General features: G+C 36.3%; 1 pseudogene; it reads right to left on the bottom strand.

The window, feature by feature from the left end:
* Window positions 1-5,887: 5,887 nt before the first annotated feature.
* LOC121439661 lies at window positions 5,888-6,834 on the bottom strand (annotated as a pseudogene).
* Window positions 6,835-17,101: the final 10,267 nt, after the last annotated feature.

Raw genomic sequence — 17,101 nt, 5'->3', positions numbered from 1 at the left:
TATAATTTATATATATATATATTAATATTATAAATGTGTTTTTGCAGACCAATGAATGTGTGTTCTTTGCTTTTCACCCTCTAAGCCGTTTCAGGTATTTTGTGAGAGGGTTGGAAATTTAACACAGCTGCCATTAGCAAGGAGGAACCATGTTTATAGAATTATAAGAGTACACCCTCAGGAGAATACATAGGCAGATATGCTCATTAAAATACTCTATTTGGGGTCACTTTTTACAGAGATATGAATGTACATTTACTGTAAAAGAGATATGTATCTTATTTTCATTCAATACATAATATCCATTGAAAACATTCACCCTATTGGCCTTCCCTGTCTCTCTGTCCACAATTCTGCTAGGCGCTGTCATCTTGCCAATAGGATCACCTTCTACATCACATCCATTACAATCAGAGGTCATAGCAAGTGAAATCTATGTTCTTCTACAAATCATTACACTGATATTTTTGTCTATAGGAATTTGTTGTGTTTCCTCTTGATACAATAAGGCTCAAAAATGAATTCTAAACAGAGAATTCTCTAATAATTTTTCTCTAATAATAATAATAATAATTCTCTAATAATTTTATTACAGAAAACTCTGCTTCCTTCTACCACTTAATGCTCTCACTATTACTGAAGAGAAAAAGAAACACTCACCTGGCCGGTCTTTGGATAAACATCCATTTGTAATGAGGCCCTAAGAAGTAGTTATAAGGAAGAAATGTCATTAGCTCATCTCTCTCTAGACCCATAATTATCATGTCACCTGGCAAGAGGAAAGTTCTGTACTTGAGGTTGTTAGGAAGTGGCACCATTAGCTGGAAGAGTGAACTTCTCTAATTCCAGAACAACACTAGAGAAGGAGCAGCTGAGCTCTGGCTTTCCCACGTGTGATCTCTTCTCCCCAGTCCCTATCTGTCTGTGTGGATTAGTGGATCCCTGTCCTTCTGGACAAAGCTAAAGTAAAAATAACATCACATTCATAAGAAGTAGAAAACATTTAATTCCTCAAGGAATTTTTCCTGCTTCCAAAATATTCCTTAATGGCCTCCACACTTACTTGACAGTGGCTTCATGACCTCACCAAGAAATTAAAAGCACTTTTGCTAAAAATTAAGAAAATGTACATAAATACATTTGGGAAAAGTAATCTTTCTTGCAGGAGCCACAGACATGAGGAGATATAATCATCGGATAGTGAGCTGTGGGCCTGGGGATGTAACTTAGTTGGTAGAGTGCATGTGTAGACATTGTTGTGAATGTGGGATATCATGGATAAATTAAACCTTGACATTCTATGCACAGACTTGGAAGAATCCCAAGTCAATGGCAAACACAAGACCTTCAAGGAGACCTTATAAAAAAAACTGTATCGTGCAAAGGAAAGACTCACCCACACACCTAAAAGAAGCACACAGAATACATTAAAGACAAGACCCAAAAATGATCACATATTTACAACACTGAGGAGACAGAGCAATAAAGATATATTAAAATTTGCAAGGGAAAAAGTGCAAATCACAAGTAAAGAACACTTTTCAAAGAACAACTGATTGCTCAAGGAAAGCTTTCAAAGCCAGAAGATACTGGAATAATACCACCCAAGTACTAAATGACAGCCAACTTAAAATAATATGGCCAGCAAAATTACTTCCATGATTGAAGGAAAAGGAACAATTTTACAAACATTTTCAGCCTAAAAATAATTTGCATTCAAAAACCAAATCTAAGGTGATACAGGAAGCTTTATTTGTTGGTTAATAGAGGGATAAGAAAAACAGAGACTTTGGAAGGAACATGAGCCATAATTATTTAACCATAAAGACCAATGAGAACACAACAACAAAAATCAACAACCTGATGACCACAACTAGCACAGGCATTTCTATAACAATTTAAGCATGAATGGCCTCCGTTCTCCATTGAAAAGACAGAGAATGAGTGAATGGATCAAGAAGTAAAACCTATCTATCTGTTGCCTAAAAGAAACAGATTTCAGTTATGAAGATAGGTACCACCTTAGAGTAAAAGGATAGACAAAAGTATTCCAATCAAATGGAATCACGCAGAAAGAAGGTGTTGCCATCAGAACACCTAAGATAATAGACTTGGAACAGAAACTGATGAACAATAATAAAGGGGGAAACTGCATTTGGATCCAGGGAGCACTTAACCAAGAAGACATTATACCCTAAACATATGTGCACCAAAATGAGAGACACAAAATTTAAAAAAAAAATCTATCACTGTCTTAAAAGACACAGATTACACTAATCCAATAATAATAGGAGAATTCAGTACTCAACTTTCTCCAATAGACAAGATATCTCACAAAAAATATATACAGAGAAACAACAGAATTAATTGACCTCATATATCAAAGGGACTTAAAAATGCCTACAGAACAGTCCACCCAAATACAAAAGAATACATATTTTACTCTGCATTATAAAGAAACTTTTCTAAAATAGACCATATACTGAAATGCAAAAAAAAATCATTACAAATGAAAAAGATTGAATAAATGTCCTTGTAACATGATTGAGCATCCTTTAGGTATATGCCCAGGAGTGGTATTGATGGGTCCTGAGATAAGTTGATCCCAGATTTTCTGAGAAACCGCCATACTGATTTCCAGAGTTGTACAAGTTTGCTTTGTACCAGGAATGAATGAGTATTCTACTTATGCCACATTCGTTCCAAGATAAGCTATCATTGGTGTTTTTCATCTTAGCCATTCTGAGTGGTGTAATATGGTATCTCAGAGTCGTTTTGATTTGCATTTCCCTGACAGATGTTGTCTTTCGACCATTTGAGATTCTTCTGTTGAGAATTTTCTGTTTAGTTCTGTACCACATTTTTAAATTGGGTTATCTGTAATTTTAATGTCTAATTTCTTGTGTTACTTATATATTTTGAAGATCAGTCCTCAGTCTCATATGTGTGGTCTTGTTGTCTGAAATTTTCTTTTCTATTCTTGTCTTTTATGTGTTCTGTGTTTCTATTTATTTGTGGGTATGTGTTAGCAGCGGTTTTCTTTTATGATCTTATTGAAGGTCTTATCTTTGCCATTGACTTGGGGTTCTTGTCTCTCTTATGCCTATAATTTGAAAGTTTTATATTTTCCTAGTATTCCACATATAAAATTTTTTCCACGTGTGCACTCTACCAACTGAGCTACTGTGGTGGTATTTTATTATCTTTTAATAAATATGGCGTTCCTGAAGATCAGAGAGTAAAATAGTCCCCCTGGCCTTACAGACCAGGAAGTGGTGACACTCACCTTTAATCCCACTAGTCAAACTGTTTACTATAGAAACCAGGTGGTAGTGGTACATGTCTTTAATCCCAGACGTACGAGGACTATAAGATGAGAGGAAACAGCCTCACAGACACAGTCTTATTCTAGATTCCTGAATGCAAAATCATTTCACACTGAGGTAGAGGTAAGAGTCAGACGCTTGCTGTTTTGCTTTTCTGACCGGTTTCTGAGTTTTTATTAATCTTTCTACATTTGGCACCCAATGTTTGGTTTACGAGTTCATGAAAAAAAAAGTTATTTTCCTGTGGCATTTTAGCCACTGGCATAGGCCAGGGCTAGACCCAAACCTAATCACTTGGATTTGGAAGAAAAACTAGCATAGCACTGGCTTAGATTTTCTCCAGCCCTGCCTGTCCACCCATGACTTCTGGTGGCACGCATGGCTTGCTGTCATCCTGCACAGCATCCACACAGCTTCCTGCAATCCTAAGTGGCCAAGTCATTCCCAGCCACTGTGGATGACATGCCTCCCCAGGAAAATTAGTAAATCCAGTGCCTGCTGTATAAAAAATGATACTACTCTGAATGATGAAATAGCAATGAAGGATGAATCAAAACTTCAGGAGAAAATAGACTATATATACTTTGCTAGGCTTCAATAAAGGTTCAAAGACCAAATCTGATAGTACAAATAAATAACATTATAATTAAACGATTATTAACACAGGTGTAGATGTGACTATTATTACTCCAGAAACTTGGCATCCAAATTGGCCTCTTTGGGAGGCAGATATTCAATTCCTAGGAATTGGAACCCTATATCAGGACTACAAATCAAAAGATGGCTTGAATTCATAAAACCACTGGAAACTAAAACATACTATCTTCCCTTCCAGAAGAAACCACACTCTATTCATTAGAATGTAAGCAGGTAATGCCAAAAGTGCAACGGCTCTCATGAAGGAAGCACACACACACACACACACACACACACACACACACCCCCCTTCTCTGCAGGCACTCTTCCTTGAAGCTTGTACCACATCTTACTTGAGAGATCACACAGACTCCGCAGGAAGTAGCATGGCAGTACAAACCTAAACAGAGAATTCTCAACAGAAAAATCACAAATGGCTGAAAGACATTTAAGGAATTGCTCAGCAACCTTAATCATCAGGGAAGTGCAACTCAAAATGACTCTGAGCTACCATCTTGCACCAGGATGGTCAGAATGGCTAAGATCAAAACCACATCACACTTCTCTCACTTGGGCTGGTTCCACTCCCTGTTAGCAGCTTTCCTCAGCAGCTATCACATGCCTCTGGCATCTCCAACAGCCTGGGATCTCTGAAGCAATCCAGGTTTGACTTTCACAGTTTCACACAATGGCCTCTCTAGGCCTCCATGCATTGACACCTGTGCCTGTCCTCAGCAGCTTTCCTCAGTCACAGAGGAAGATTCCATAACCTCTTTCTTCTAACCTTCATCTAAAGCCAGAACCATGTTGCTGAAACTAAGTTCGGCTGCTTTCTGGGGCTATGGTGTGGCTCCTAATCCAATGACATCTTCACCAGCTCTCTATTTTCTATGGTTTCCTTCACTGCCTATGGTCAGATTTCCTAGAACTAACTGACAAGGAGGAGAAACTCTATTTAGAATACGCTGTATGAAAAAAACAATAGCTTTTTATTATCAATAAAGGAAAAATTAAGGGAAAAAAATTAAGTGAGGTGTTGCACACTTGTAATCCCGAGCTGGAGAGGGAGAGACAAAAAAATACCTAGGACTATTATCTTGTCCTATTTGGCAATCCCCAGGTCACTGAGACACTATCAAAACCAAGGTGAGTGGATTCTGAAGAAAAACAGCCAATGTTGTCTTCTGGCCTCCACGTACACCTGCACATACATCCTTCATCTGTGCACACACGCATGTACACAAAAACACACTGTATATTGTGTATATAGAAACAATTTCGTTTTACTAATAATATATCAGTATTGATGAAGTACAAATACACAGGCACATGGAATTATCATATAAGACTCATTAAGTAACTGTGGTAAAAGGGAAAATTTTAAATCACAGTATTTTTGTGGATTCAGAGAAATTACACTTTGGAAAGAGAATTAAAGCTGCAATGGGACATTTAAATTATTTATGATGGCTGAAAGGAAATCAAATTCAGTATCAGCAAGAGGCTTCCTTTGAGCAACCTCAGCATCAGGGAGCATTTATGATAAAAAGTAAAGAGGAGAGAGTAAGAGAATTCCTGTGGAAATTTCAACTTATGGTGGAGAGTGAACTTAAAATATCTGTAACACTTGGCAGCAGAAATGTCACAAGAATGTCCATGTGTAATGCCACAAATTTTATTTAAATTATGTAGAATCTTGATTTTCTACTTGAACTATTACAGAGTTTAAGACGAATAAGTTTTTGGAAAAATTAGTTGTGGCTACTACCAGAATGAAGCCTCACAAACATCTGTCTGTCCAGCTCAGGAAGGGGAGACAATGGCCTCTTCTGACATTTTGGGCACCAGGAATTCACACATACATACATGCTGACCCAATATTCATAAATATAAAAATTACATCATTTTATTAAAAATGGGGAAAATTATCCCTTTTTAAATATCTGGTGGCACACAGACTGCATATGTTTCATCATATTGATTATTCTGTTATTGGAAATGATTTGTATCAGAGGAGTAATTGTGGGGTAGACATTCATTACAAACTTCTGAACACTCAGGGTGACTGGGTCGTACATCCATAACAGGACTGCAGTGTGTGAGATGATGAAATCCACCCAGTACATGACCACAAAGGAAATCACCAGCAGCAAGATGGTCTGGGTGGCCCTTTTCTCAGGGGATGCTCTCAGGTGGCTGAGGCTGTGAAGATGCTTGTGTTGCCTCTGATGTCTGAACAAGATGATCATCATGTATGCACTTGTGGTCAGCATAACTCCTACAAGAAATACATCTCTGGACATTGTCAGTATTAAAATCAGTGCACTAATGATGTAATTCGTGGAGAAGAGTGAGCAGAATTTAGTGACCTTCATTTGGTTGGTCTTACTAATGTTGTTAAAAGCACCAGCGTAGAAAATTCGGTTGCTACTGAATGATAAGTTGAAAAACCAAATAAGTAAGAAAGCAGAAATCATGTACTTTTTTAGTTTATATTTAAATTTTGCCAAAAAAAGGAACTGGGACTGATAGTGACAGCCTGGAACACACTCAGGAGGCAGGTGATACAGATAGAGAGGCCTCTCATCACTCTGTTTATGTAAAAAGTTGTCTTACATTTGAAGTCATTGTCACTGTTCAGTGACTCAAATATGTCTGTAAGCCAAATATCCCCTCCAGTGATGAGTAGCACTATGTGGATGAAGGCCAGTTGACAGGAGATTATGTCCATGGGCTTAGGTCTGTCACCTAGAATTATGAAAGTATAGAAAACAAGGAGAAACATATTTGCCAGAACTCCAAGTCCAGCTTGGAAATTAATGATAATCCTTAATGAAGACATATGTAGAAATTCTATTCACCTTAAGAACATGAAATGAAAAAATGAAATTTATGTCCTGGCAATGCTGAAGCATGCATGTGCAGCCCATATATGGCGGTTCTGTTGACCTTGTCCATATTGGGTTTAACAGTCTAAGTTGATGAGGATGACTGACCAGGTATCTTCCTCAAGAGGGACCAGATCCCAATACATATGGATGTGGAAAACTATTTCAAATATCTGAAAAAAAATAATATTCACAAAACTTGTGATTCACTGGTCAGTGTGTCTATATCATCACTCTGTTTTGCCTATTTATTCTTGATTAACCCATCTCTTTAATTGAAGTTCCACACTAGACGTGGCCTATGTTTCATATATTCTCAATATATCTCCTGGATATACAGTATTCTCAGCCTCATCCGACACAGAATGCACACTTCATGTGCCTGTATTGCACCTAGACTTCATGCCTTAGAAATTTAATCCTACTGATATGACTTACATTGTCTCATTTTATAGTTAACACTGAAAACAGCAGTGATGAGAATAGAGGAGCATAATCATATTTGTACAACTGATTAAAATTATGTTGTTCTGGGGAGAAATCACAAAAGATATTCAAAAGAGTGAGGTGAGTCAGTTTTATATTTCATAATGTTAATAAGCTCCATTTTACAGCTATCCATGTTTTCATTCATAATTCTAATGAATTCACAGTTGATTATTCATGATAATCCCATTATTTTAATCAGTGGTATGTCTATCTTAATACATCTATTTTTATTTTTCAATGAACTCACCACCCAGAATCTGGGATTAAAGACAAGGATACAAATGGAGGCCATTAGTGCACTTTCCACACCATATTAATTGTATAACCATTATTGTAATAAATGCCCCTAGATGTCTTTAAGTTTACTTCCTAACCCTTTAAAACTTGTGTGAACTCTACTTCTGGTTTAAAGAACTAACTCCCAGCTATCAAGACAAATGTTATTTTTCTTTATTTTTCAAGGCATGACAGTGGTGTGGGGTAAATGATTAATAGTATGATTCCTTTGAGTTTCTCATCCATCGCTTGTTACTTTACCTACCTATTTCATCTTCTGTATTTATGTACTCCTCTTTAACTAAGAAACACCATTTTCCCATTTTCCCTATCAGATCATTGGTATCCTGCTACTCCCCTCTACCTTCCTCCCACCTCCTTCTATATGTTCTTCCCTCCTCCCTGCTAAGGAGCCCACTCTTTCACATTTCCCTGATAAGACCACTTGTACCCTGTTGTTCTTATCTCCATTGCTACCCACGATCAACCCCATCTTGGCCATGGTCCCATTTTGCTTTCCTGATATCGGTAGTTTACACAGGAAATACTCTCATCTGAAGATGTGGAGCTAGAAGCCCCCAACAAGAGCGAGCATGTGACAATAAGACAAACTCCATTTTCAACAAAATATGACAAACATTACCTTGCCAAAGATGATCACATAGAGATCCTGTTTTAGAATCTGTTTAAGAGATTCCTTCCCATGCAGTGGAAATCAAGGGCCCCAATGTTATCATATGTCACCAAACACAGTTTATATTATTTCAACAAATAGTCTTAGCTTTTATGCTTTGTTAGTTATTTAGACTGGTTACCAGTATCATTATTCTATCAAATTAGTATGATTTGTTACTTTAAAATCAAGTGATATAGGAATAGAAAACTATACCAAGATTCTTGTGAGAGTGTCCAATTTTATTTTCAACTTCACTTGTATATTCCAAATATATGTGCATGCATATAGATATAGAAATAATTGATAAGTCAGTAAATGTGTCCATGCTATAACATCCCCATGAATATGCCAACAAAAATCATACCTTTAGATATATACATTATGTTTGCTCTTTAAAAGCTTTGTCTAGTAAAGGAATAGGTTCAGTCTAATAGCCAGAGCCAAACATATGATTCTTCCACCAACATACAGTTACAGTAGTTGCACAATGGTATTCTGGTTTTTTTTAAAGTTCTAGAATACAGGCTGCAAAGATGGCACAGAGGTTCAGAGCACGTTTTTCTCTTGCCAGTGATCTGGGCTAGATTCCCAGCAATGATATGGAGGCTCATAACCATCTGTAACTCTAGTTATAGGAATCTATTGCCTTCTTTGATATTGCAAGCAAGTGGTACACAGATATACATACAGGTAATACATGTATCTATGAAAAATAAAATAAGTAAATATTAAAGAAAGAAAAAAAAGGAAGAAAGAAAGAAAATGTGTCATTTGATTTATTAAGGATAACAATTAATTCAAGACTTGGTCTCTAACCTGAAAGAACTGTAGCACATTCCAATTTTAAAATTACAAATGGACAAAGTCTATATGTACAATCATTTTTATTAACTACACCTCTATAATTTTAATAAGGCAATGTATAATAAATAAAATAAAAAATGATAATAGAAGTTAAAGATTTTAGTCAAAAAGTTTTTTCTTATCTCAAGGCTATGAACTTAAAAATCTCTACTTCACACCCTTTGCTTAGTAAACATTTGTCACCTACAGAAAATGATGCTTCTTCTCATTCCTCATGTGCCATCTTTCTCTGGGGTGCACTGGAGGTGAGACTGGACCAGAAAAACCACAGCTACCACGGCTGCAAACTGAGTTGTCAACACATCCATAAACTGAGAAACGTCCTTTGTTTTATTTGAAAAAAAAAATGCAGTGCTCAGGTATTCACATTAGTTTAAGTTGTAGTACTTAGTTGTAAGGAATAAACCTGAAGTGTATTCATAAGCATTCATAATAGTGCGGATGCCATCACTATTAAAGGGATCCAGACCAATACACTGGGCAGACAGCTGTCTGAAACAACGAGCTGTTTCCACTTAGCTCTACATTATATGGACAAAAATCGCTTTCCCCTTAAATATCACAGTATTTGATTTTAGAACAGTCTTGTTTTATGAATTTATGGTGGTCTTTGCATTCTTCTCTGAGGAGATAATGATATAATGAACATACAAACATATTAGATGAAAATTATCATTTTCATTTTAAGTTTTACCATATTTAGTGAGCAATAATCTAAAAGCAGTGTGACTGCTCAGAGAGAACATGGAGTGATTGTGTGACTTTCAGGTGACAAGATACACGGTGTTGGCTGATGTGCTATCCACTGTCAGCAATGTTAAGTCTTCAGGAATCTCAGGAAGATGAAGACCTTAGACACTCAAATTAGGGCCATTAGGAGATTTTTATGAAATGCATATGCCAGTGGGAATAAAGAGTGATGACTTACTTAAGGTATTAATTTACAGCCCTTGCCTGATACTATTAAATAATTTTAAAGTATCAGTTACTCTGTAGAAATTGAATTTAACTCACCCACAACTGGAAGCACACAGATGCTCACTAGAACTTTACAGTCTCACACTTTGGAGCCAGTTCCCCTGTGATGAGGCAGCAGCAGCAGTGTCACTGCAGAGCCTCTGGGGAAGCAGTCAGACCCAGAGCTCACACATCACATGGTGTAATTGTGTGTGTGTTTGTGTCTGTGTGCATGCGTGCGTGCGTGCGTGCGTGTGTGCCTGTGTGTGTGTGTGTGTGTGTGTGTGTGTAATGGCTACCTGGACTAAGAACAGATCAATAGCACATCGTGTGCTGGGGCTGCTATCATGAGTAAATGAAACAGCATAGAGTGAAAACAGAGTTATATCAAATATATTTCTAAAATAAAATCTCTATTTTCTGGGTGACTTGATCAAATCCATGAAGGTCATGCCTAGCACGTCAGCATCAATGTAGATTCTTAACGTGAATTACACAAAACAAACTGAATTTTTTTTAATTTTTGTAAACATAAATTTATGCTTCCATCATTTGGTTTTCTTGGAGTGGATGCTCTGTGTTTAGTGATTAAGTGACATTTATTGGCATCATTTTATTCCATTTTTAAAACGATTTCACAATTCTATAGTATTTATTTACCACTATAATTTTGTTGTATTTGTGTGTGGGAGAGACAGAGACAGAGGAAGAACCTCAGCCTTAGTTCAGACTGACTTCAATCGAACTCACAGAAGCTCCTGACTTAGCCTTCAAAGTTCTGGGTCCATAGGTGTTGCCACCACACCTGACTTCACTTTCCATTTGAGTCCCCTGTATGTATTAGTAAATGATATTCCAGCAATATTAACATGGACCTGACATTCATCAGCTAAGCTTAAATTTACTTGGCATATTTTCTGTATGCATATTTTAGTGAACAATTGTATTTTGCAACTATTAAAAAACTTTGGGTATTTAACTCAAAATAATTTGATACTATTCAAGAACTGAAAATATTTCTCACTGCTAATGAAAAGCTTACTCAATATTATATTAGTAGCAATGTAACAATGTTCAACTTAGAAAACTGAAAATACTTTAAATTATTTATTTTAATTAAAATACTCAAACTCCTACTGAAAATTACTGTTTACATTTTTTTAAACATAACATTGAAAGAATTTAAGTACTTTGTTTTCTTTTTTAGAAAAATAACATGGGAAGAGAAAAAAAGAATTTGATGACTAAGTGAAGTCAGAGTCTAGATACGTTTGAGATAACCAATAAAGGTCTACTTCATTTGAAATTATTACAATAGAATAACCAAATCTATGAAAAAAATCAATCTTATTAATATAATGTTAAGACCATCTTACATTTTACTAAGTCATGAAGTAAAACTCTCTTAAGAATTCCTAAGTATACACAAACTTAACAGAATAGAAAAATACTGATAAACACTAAATTAGTTAATAATTGTTCTGGTGATGTTTCATATAAACTAATGCATAGGTTTGAGAAAAGTAGAAAAATGAGAAAATATAAAATATAATTTATATATGTCTTAATATTATAAATGCACTCCTGCAAACCAATGAATGTGTATTCTTTGTATTTTACCCTAAAGCCATTTCAAGTGTTTTGTGAGTGGGTTGGAAATTTAGCACAGCTACCGTTAGCTAGGAGGAACCATGTTTATAGAATTATAAGAGTACACCCTCAGGAGAATCCATACGCAGATATGCTCATTAAAATACTCCATTTGTGGTCATTTTTACAGAGATATAAATGTACATTTACTGTACAAAGAGATAGATATCATTATATTTTCATTCAATACATAATATCCATTGATCACCTTCACCCTATTAGCCTTCCCTGTCGAGGCCCTGTCCTCTTTCCAATAGGCCACCTTCTACATCACATACATTACAATCAGAAGTCATAGCAAGTGAAATCTACGTTCTTTTACAAATCACTACACTGATAATTTATGTCTACAGACATCTGTGGTGTTTGCTATTGATACGATAAGGCTCAAAAATAAATTCTAAACAGAGAATTCTCTAATCATTTTATTACAGAAAACTCTGCTTCCTTCTATCACTTACTGCTCTCAATATTAATGAAGAGAAAAAGAAATTCTCACCTGGCCAGACCTTTGATAAACATCCATTTGGAATGAGGCCCTAAGAAGTAGTTATAGGGAAGAAATGTCATCAGCTCATCTCTCTCTAGACCCATAATTACCATGTCACCTGGTAAGGTGAAGTTCTGACCTTGAGGTTGTTAGAACGAGGTACCATTAACTGGGAGAGTGAACTTCTCTAATTCCAGGACAACAGTAGAGATGGAGCAGCTGAGCCATGGCTTTCCCATGTGTGAACAATTCTCCCCAGTCCCTATCTGTCTGTGTGAATTAGTGGATCCCTGTCCTAGACAATGCTAAAATAAAAATAACATCACATTCATAAGAAGTAGAAAAACATTTTGATTCCTCAAGGAATCCTTCCTGCTTCCAAAATATTCCTTAATGGCCTCCACACTTACTTGACATGGCTTCATGACTTCTCCAGGAAATTAAAAGTACTTTTGCTAAAATTAAGAAAATGTATGTAAATACACTTGGGAAAAGTAATCTTTCTTACAGGGGGAACAGACATGAGGTGATATAATCAGCAGACAATGAGGTGTGGAGCTGGGGATGTAACTTAGTTTGTAGAATGCCTGCCTAGACATAATTGTCTGTGTGGGATACCATGAAAAAATCAAATTTTCATATTCTATGCACAGTTGAATGAGAAAAATCCCAAGTCAATGGCAAACACAAAACCTTCAAAGATATCTTTAAAAAACTGTACCAAACCTAGGAAAGATTGACCCACACACATAGAAGAAGCACACATAACACATTAAAGACAAGACCAGGAAAGGAAATTTCCATAGCATCTCATATTTAAAACACTGAGAAGACAGAGAAATAAAGGTGCATTGAAAGTTGCAAGAAAAGGTGCAAATCACGAGTGAAGAACACTTTTCAAAGAACAGCTGATTTCTTAAGGAAAACTTTCAAAGCCAGAAGAACCAGGAATAATACCACCCAAGTCCTAAATGACAGCCAATTTAAAATAATACGCCCAGAAAAACTACTGCTATGATTGAAGGAAAAGTTACAATTTTGCAAACATTTACAACCTAAAAATAATTTATATTTAACAAAACAAACCTAAGTTAATACAAGAAGCTTTATTTTGGGGTAAATAGAGGGATAAGCAAAACATAGAGACTTTGGAATGAACATGAGCCATAATTATTAAACCATAAAGACCACTGAGAACACAACACCAAAAATCAACAGCATGAAGACCAGAACTAGCACACACATTTCAATAACAATTCAAGCATGAATGGCCTCAATTTTCCACTAAAAAGACAGAGAGTGACTGAATGGATCAAGAAACAAAGTCTATCTTTTGCCTACAAAAAGCAAATTTAAATATAAAGACAGGAACCACTTTAGAGTAAAAGGATAGACAAAAGTACTCCAATCAAATGGAACCATGAAGAAAAGAGGCATCACCATCCAAACATCTAAGATAACAGACTTGGAATAGAAACCGATCAACAAAAATAAAGAGGGAAACTGCATTCTGATCAAGGGAGCAGTTAACCAAGAAAACATTATTGCCCTAAACATATGCACACCAAACTCAGAGACACATAATTTTAAAAAAAATTCTATCTTTGTTTTAAAAGACACAGATTAACATAATCCATTAATAGCAGGAGAATTCAATACCCAACTTTCTCCAGTTGACAAGATATTTTGCAAAGAAAAATATACATAGAAACATCAGAATTGACCTCATATAATAAATAGACATAAAAATGCCCACAGAATAATCCACCCAAATACTAAAGAATATACATTTTACTCTGCATTGTAAAGAAACTTTTCTAAAATAAACCACATCTTGAAATGCAAAACAAATCATTGCAACTAAAAAAATTTAAAAGATTAAATAAATGTCCTTATAGCATGATTGAGCATCTTTTAGGTATATGCCCAAGAATGGTATTCCTGGGTCCTGAGGTAAATTGATTCCCAATTTTCTGAGAAACTGCCATACTGACTTCCAAAGTGGTTGTACAAGTTTGCACTCCCACCAGCAAAGGATGAGTATTCCCCTTACTCCACATTTACCCCAGCATAAGGTATCATTGGTGTTTTTGATTTTAGCCATTCTGAGTGATGAAAGATGGTATCTCAGAGTAGTTTTTATTTGCATTTTCCTGATGGGTAAGGATGTTGTCTTTCAACAATTTGAGATTCTTCTGCTGAGAATCTCTATTTAGTTCTGTATCACATTTTTTAATTGGGTTATCTGGAATTTTAATGTCTAAATTCTTGAGTTCTTTATATATTTTGAAGATCAGTTTTCAGTCTCATATGGGCATGGTGAAGATCTTTTCCTACTCAGTAGGCTGCGTTTTTGTCTTTTTGACTGTGTCAACAAGCTTTACAGAAGCTTCTCAGATTCAGGAAGTCCCAGTAATTATTGTTTCTCTCAGTGTCTGTGATACTGGTGTCATATTTGGGGAGAGGTCTCCTGTGTGCATGTATTGAAGACTACTCACTTTCTCTTCTATCAGGTTTAGTGTGGTTGAACTTATATTGAGGTCTTTAATCCATTTGGACTTGAGTTTCTTGCATGGGGATAGATATAAATCTATTTGCATTCTTCTACATGCTGACATCAATTTATAGTAGCACCATTTGTTGAAGATACTTTTTTCCACTGTGTAATTTTAACTTCTTTGTCAAAAATCAGATGTTCGTAGATGTGTGGATTAATATCTAGGTCCTTGATTTGATTCCATTGGTCAACCTGTTTGTTTTTATGCTAATACCAAGCTGTTTTTGTTACAATAGCTTTATAATAGAGTTTGATGTCAAGGAAGTGATGCCTACAGGATTGTTTTGGCTATACTAGGTTTTTTTTGTATTCCCATATAAAGTTGATTATTGTTCTTTCAAGGTCTGTGAAGAATTGTGCTGTGATTTTGATGGAGATTGCTTTGAATCTATACACTGCTTTTTATAGGACTGTCATTTTTATTATGATGAATCTACCTATACAAGAGCATGGTAGATCTTTTCATTTTCTGGTATCTTCTTCAGATTATTTCTCAAAGACTTAAAGTTCTTTTTGAACAGGTATTTCCCTACTTTGGTTAGTGTTACCCCAAGATATTTTACGTTATTTGTAGTGATAGTGAAGGCTGATCTTTCTATGATTTCTTTCTCGGCTTCTTTATCATTTTATAAGGAAGGGATACTGGTTTTATTTTTTTGAGTTGATCTTGTATCCTGCCATATTACTGAAGATGTTTATCAGCTGTAGGAGTTCCCTATTAGAGTTTTGGGGGTCACTTATGTATATGATCATATCATCTGCAAATAAGTGAAAGTTTGACTTCTTCCTTTCCAATTTGAATCCCCTTGATCAACTTTTGTTGTCTTATTGCTCTAGCCAGAAGGTGTAGGCTCCACTTTTCTGAGTGTTGCAGCTGGTGCAGGGTGGGAGGTTGTATCTGGTCCCTCATCTGCTGTAGTTGGCTAACAGAATGGGGAAGGGTCTTTCCTTCACCACATAACCACATAGCAGGCTTGACCTGCTCTCCCATTCTAATGCCCTCACTCATGCCCGAGCACATAAGGTCATCTCTATTGTGCTGGCCAGGAGAGGTATAGGACTCTCTCCTGAGTGCTTCATTAGGTGAGAGGCAGGACCAATACTCCATAGTGTTGCAGTAAGTGAGGGACAAGATCAATTCTATACAATCCTACCCTTTAGGGCTTTGGCGGAATTAGGAGCCATGGACATCAACACAAACCATGGATGCACCGAGCAAAGAACTTAGACATGGTGGCTGCAGCAGGACAGGCACCGACCTCATCATGGCCTTAGGTGGCAATCAAGCCACATTAACCTGCTCCTCACTGCTTTCACCCCTTCAGATATGCTTTTGCCCATAGCACATGAGCCATTATCTCTCTCTCATACCACACCATACATTTGCTCACCATAATAGTACCCATCTGCAGTAAAAAGTAAATTAGGTACAGAATGTTGGACTTACCAAGATAGGATAGATATGAATTATTTGTCAAATACAAATAAACTGGACATTTTTGATGTATTTACTGCCTGTATATATTGTATATAGTCATTGGAATTAATGTATACAATTTTCTTATATTAGCTATAGCCTTCTTTTATTTTAGACAAAAAGGGAAAGTGTAGCAAAAATTCATTTGTCTTTTAATAAATAAGACTTGCCTGAAGATCAGAGAGTAAAACAGCCCCACTGGTCAGCCTTACAGACCAGGAATCAGTGACATTCACCTTTAATCCCACTAGCCAAACTGTTTGCAATAGAAACCAGGTGGTAGCGACACATGTCCTTAATCCCAGCCCTAGAGAGGAATAAAAAATGGGAGGAGACAGCTCTCAGATACAGACTTATTCTGAGACTGGAAGCAGGCTTTGATTGTTAAGGACTTACGCTATTTCCAGTGACAAACTTTCTTCTTAAAGGTCACACCTCTTAAACCTCCCTATACAGAAATGTCAACCGGGAACTAAAGGTTTAAATTCCCAAGTCTTCAGGGGACATCTCATTTCAACCATCCCGGCTGTGGTCCAATTTTGATCATCTGTTTTGTGCCTCATATCTTAGTCCCTGTGTAGCAACCTTCAAATCTCTACTTCAGTTTTTATTTTAGATATGGTAAGAATTTTTGAGTATTTCTTTTTGGAAAAAAAAAAGCACAATTTTTAACTATAGATGTTTCTTCCCCATTCTCTTCTTCCTCCTCCTCTTCTTTCTTATATTTCTTTCCTATTGTTTGGCTGTGGGGTCTGCATTTGTTGCTGGATGAAGCCTGTCTGCTAACAAGTGGGCCAGGCAAAAATCTATGAGTA

Source organism: Microtus oregoni, unplaced genomic scaffold (genome assembly GCF_018167655.1).
Source record: "Microtus oregoni isolate MIOR12 unplaced genomic scaffold, Mior012 000062F_ref0000492, whole genome shotgun sequence".
NCBI lineage: Eukaryota > Metazoa > Chordata > Mammalia > Rodentia > Cricetidae > Microtus > Microtus oregoni.
The sequence above is the reverse complement of the archived record's forward strand: the minus strand, read 5'-3'. Positions and strand labels throughout refer to the sequence as shown.